We start from the raw sequence: 5,331 nt of genomic DNA, 5'->3' as shown, positions 1-5,331 counted from the left end.
TAAGAAGTCTGATTGGATTTTAGCAGTTTTTTATTACAAGTTAAACATATACTTTGGGACAGTTTTGGGGTCTGTAATATTTCATTTCAAATGTTTTTGAAAGTTTTTTTTTATGCTCACCTAGTCTGCATTTATTTGATCAAAAATACAGTAATGAATATTGTAAAATATTATTACAATATAAAACAACTGTTTTCTATTGTAATATATTTTAAATTGAGACTTATTCCTGTGAAGACAAAGCTGAATTTTCAGCATCATTACTCAAGTCTTCCGTGTCAAATGATCTTTCAGAAATCATTCTAATAAGCTGATCATTCTAATATTGAGTAGAGATAAATAATAAGAAACTTTTCTTATTGCTATCAATATTGAAAACAGTTGTTCTGAAAAAATAAAATAAAATAAATTACATTTAATTAAAAAACGATTACATAATTAAATGATTTTTTTTTTTTTTTTAGTGAAATGGGTCATGTGTATTTATTGTAAACTGTACCGCTTTTGAAATTTGACACTGGTCATCATGACACTGGTTTTTAATATGTCAGGCATTCAGATTCATTTTACGCAGTGAAGCTTACAGCATTTCACTATGAGTTCAGCATGAGATTTCTGTCAGACAAAATGAGGAAAATTAAAAGAGGATATGAATGAAAGCTCAAAGCATCTATTCAAAGCATCACTGATCTTTATGTCTGGATAAAAAAAATAAATAAATAAATGCTACAGAATAACGGTGTTGTCTCACTATCCCCTGTGCACATCTGGTGTGGATATCTGTCCAGCCGACATGAATTATCTGTGATTCAAGAGCACCAGTCCAAACTGCACAGGGGCCCAAAACCTGATCTCTTTGCTTAAGGCCATTTCAGTTGACACACACTCTCTCTCTCTCTCTCTCCCTCCATTTTTTACAAAATCATTTAAGCTGTTTTGGGAAATAGAAAAAAGAAGGTAAAAAAAACATAAATGTTGTAATCCATTTTGTCCAGCAATCCTCTCAGCACCACAGTCATAATCTGGATGGATGAGAGGGTGTGTGTATCTTTTCACCTCACTCTGCCTCTCATATTCCTGTTGGAAACGTCACCAACATGTTTTGGATGCTGTATGCTAGTGTTCCTACTAGCCTTCTAAACCAGCTTAACCTGCAGGACACCTTTGTGAAAAAGAAGTGTGCTTAAATGTATTGGATGTGCACCTGCAGTGTATTTCAAATCTTAAAAGTAGCCTATAGCTAAAAACTGTACTTGCAGGTAATGTAATATTAAAGAAAGACAGTTTCATGAGTGTCACTTTTTATTAATGCCAATTTAAAAATTGTACTTACTTTTATTTAAAGTACATATGAAATAAATAAATTGTAATATGCTTTTCAAAAAAGTGTGTTTATTTTGATGTGTTGACCAGAATTGACAGGACAAGATATTTTAAGATAGGCCTTATTATGATGTTTAAATCTAGTTAAAGAAGATTATTCTTACCTAACTAATAGTTTCTGGGATGGAAATCTTCTTATTGTTATTAACTGGCAAAAATAGGCTATCCATGACTGAAGTGGAGCGGGAAATCAGTTGTGGTACTCAACAAAGTTCAAAATAAAATGAGGAGAAGCGTTGTGGAAAATAATACCGCAATCCAAGATTTCCTATCCGGAGGGGGATACATCTCTCACAGGACCTCAAAGCAGCTAAAAGCAGTAACTTTCCAATTCACAAAACAGAAAACAGTTCATTTTTCTGAATCGGGCTACACTTGTGCTTTGCGCCAGTTCATAGGCTCATTTTTCTCAGTGTGGCAGTTTCCATATTTATTTAATTGCAAATGACATTGGTATTCGAAAACATCTTAATTTCGCGCTTTTTGATTGTTTCCGCAATAAGTAGGTATAGGGCCTACTCTTTTTAGTAGTACGCTAAAGTGTACGCATTTGAATGGAGCTAATATAACGTTACTGTACCGTATCTTGTTAGCTCTTAGCAAAAATTGGGGGTAGCTGGAGGTAAATGGTGAATGTTAATTAAAACATTGCGTTTGATGTTACCATCGCTTTTATAGCCTAAGGATCATGAGAGAATTTTAGAATAAAAATATAAAAATTCATATTTTGCTACAAAAGTGTTTGTAAGTGCAGCTATGCAGCAGCAGCTATGCAGCAGCAGCATCCACGAGGAGAGCGAGTGTCCCAGTGGAACTATCACTGAACGGAATTCCCTCGCGCACAAACCCATATTAGCTCGCGCATGGGGTCCTTTAGCGCATCAGCTGACCGGCAGAGTGCTGCTGCACGAGCAGAGGAAAACTGCAGCGCATCCGCACGATGCACAGAATACCAATCAGCTCTCTCTCTCTTTCTCTCTCTTTCTCTGTAGGTTAGCTACTGATTAAAGTGACTCCAGAGAATTTCTTGGAAACCGATGCAACTTGTGTGTGTGTGTGTGTGTGTGTGTGTGTGTGTGTGTGTGCGTGCATTTTTGTGACAATTGAGGACATAAATTTGTATAATGACAAGGGTGTGACATAGGTATTACAAGGAGAAGGTGTCTTTTCAGGACATTACCCTATGTCCCCACTTTTCAAAACGCTTATAAATCCCACAGAATGGAGTGTATTAAAAATCTAAAATGTATATATATATATATATATACAGTGACCTCCAAAAGTATTGGAACAGTAAAGACAAAATTGCTCTGTTGGCTGTGGAGTCAAGACACTTACAAATATGATTAAAAGATGAATATGAGACAAAACTACACAATGTCACATTTTATTACTGGGTGATTCAACACATAGATGTTTTACCAGCTAAGAAGTTCAGCACTTTTAGAGTTTCATCCCTCTATCTGATGTGAGCATAAGTATTGGAACAGTTGCCTCACAGGTGATCAGCTGTGTCCTGTACATTAATTCTTCAGATATTAAAAGCAGGGAATGTGTCGTATTATATCCATTACTTCTGCATTCTGAATCTTGCATTCGATGATGACACACACAAACCAGGATGAAGATGAGGGAGCTGACTTTGAGAGAAAAGCAAGCAATTTGGACACTAAAAGAAAAGAGGAAGTCAATTAGAGCTATAGCAAAAACAAAGGGCATGGAGAAATCAAGAGTTTGGAAACCACCGGCAACACCAGCAACCAACAACTACCTGATTGGCTGAGAAAACAACAGTAGTTGATGATAATCATAAAAGCTGTGAAAATTAATCCTAAAAGACATGTCTGTAAAATCACCAACAATTTCCAGAAAGCTGGGGTGATGCTCTGACAATCTACTGTCCTCAGGAGACTTTGACACAGGATGCTACACAGCAAGATACAAACCTCTGACCAGCTCCAAAAATAGAAAGGCGATATTAGAGTTTGCAAAAAAAGCACAAAGGTGAGCCAGAAGAGTTTTGGAACTGTGTTTATGGACCGATGAGACAAAGATGAACCTTTATCTAAGTGATGGGAAAGCAAAAATGTGGAGAAAAATAGGGAACTGCAATGATCCCAAGCATACAGGAGGTGGTGTCCTGGCATGGGCATGCATGGCTGCCTCTGGAACAGGCCCTCTCAACTCTACTGATGACTTAATGTATGATGACAGTAGCAGAATGAATTTGGAATGGTACAAAACCATCTTGCCTACCAATATTCAAGAAAATGCCACCAGATTCATTGGGAAGTGCTTCATATTGCATCAGGACAATGACCCAAAACACCCTGCCAGTTCAGTCAAGGAATTTATAAGGGCAAAGAAATGGAAAGTCTTAGATTGCCCAAGTCAATCTCCAGATTTAAATCCGATTGAACATGAATTTCACCAGCCGGAGAGGAGAGTAAAGCCAAAAATTCCCCAAAACAAGCAACAATTGGAATTGGCTGCATTAAAGGCTGGGAAAAGTATTTCAAAGGAAGAGACCAAGAGTCTGGTGATGTCTATGGGTCACAGACTCACTGCTGTGATTGTGCACAAGGAATCTGCAACTAAATAATAGCTTTTAATCTTTTATATCTGCCTTATGTTCAGCTGTCCCAATACTTATGCTCACATCAATGAGTGGGATGAACTCTAAAAGTGCTGTTCTTTTTATTTGGTAAAACATATACAGTGGGTACGGAAAGTATTCAGACCCCCTTAAATTTTTCACTCTTTGTTATATTGCAGCAATTTGCTAAAATCATTTAAGTTCATTTTTTTCCCTCATTAATGTACACACAGCACCCCATATTGACAGAAAAACACAGAATTGTTGACATTTTTGCAGATTTATTAAAAAAGAAAAACTGAAATATCACATTGTCCTAAGTATTCAGACCCTTTGCTCAGTATTTAGTAGAAGCACCCTTTTGATCTAATACAGCCATGACTCTTTTTGGGAAAGATGCAACAAGTTTTTCACACCTGGATTTGGGGATCCTCTGCCATTCCTCCTTACAGATCCTCTCCAGTTCTGTCAGGTTGGATGGTAAACGGTGGACAGCCATTTTTAGGTCTTTCCAGAGATGCTCAATTGGGTTTAAGTCAGGGCTCTGGCTGAACCATTCAAGAACAGTCACGGAGTTGTTGTGAAGCCACTCCTTCGTTATTTTAGCTGTGTGTTTAGGGTCATTGTCTTGTTGGAAGGTAAACTTTCGGCCCAGTCTGAGGTCCTGAGCACTCTGGAGAAGGTTTTCGTCCAGGATATCCCTGTACTTGGCCGCCTTTATCTTTCCCTCGATTGCAACCAGTCGTCCTATCCCTGCAGCTGAAAAACACCCCCACAGCATGATGCTGCCCCCACCATGCTTCACTGTTGGGACTGTATTGGACAGGTGATGAGCAGTGCCTGGTTTTCTCCACACATACCGCTTAGAATTAAGGCCAAAAAGTTCTATCTTGGTCTCATCAGACCAGAGAATCTTATTTCTCACCATCTTTGAGTCCTCCATGTGGGCTTTCATGTGTCTTGCACTGAGGAGAGGCTTCCGTCGGGCCACTCTGCCATAAAGCCCCGACTGGTGGAGGGCTGCAATGATGGTTGACTTTCTACAACTTTCTCCCATCTCCAGACTGCATCTCTGAAAATGTCAACAATTCTGTGTTTTTCTGTCAATATGGGGTGCTGTGTGTACATTAATGAGGAAAAAAAAAGAGAACTTAAATGATTTTAGCAAATGGCTGCAATATAACCAAGAGTGACAAATTTAAGGGGGTCTGAATACTTTCCGTACCCACTGTATGTGTTGAAACGTCTAATAATAAAATGTGACATTCTGTAGTTTTGTCTCATATTCATCTTGTCTCATATTCAACAGCTGATAAAAACACCACAGTAATCCACACAACTCCCATTGTTTA

Source organism: Onychostoma macrolepis, chromosome 08, assembly GCF_012432095.1.
Source record: "Onychostoma macrolepis isolate SWU-2019 chromosome 08, ASM1243209v1, whole genome shotgun sequence".
Lineage (NCBI taxonomy): Eukaryota > Metazoa > Chordata > Actinopteri > Cypriniformes > Cyprinidae > Onychostoma > Onychostoma macrolepis.
Note: the sequence above shows the minus strand (reverse complement) of the source record.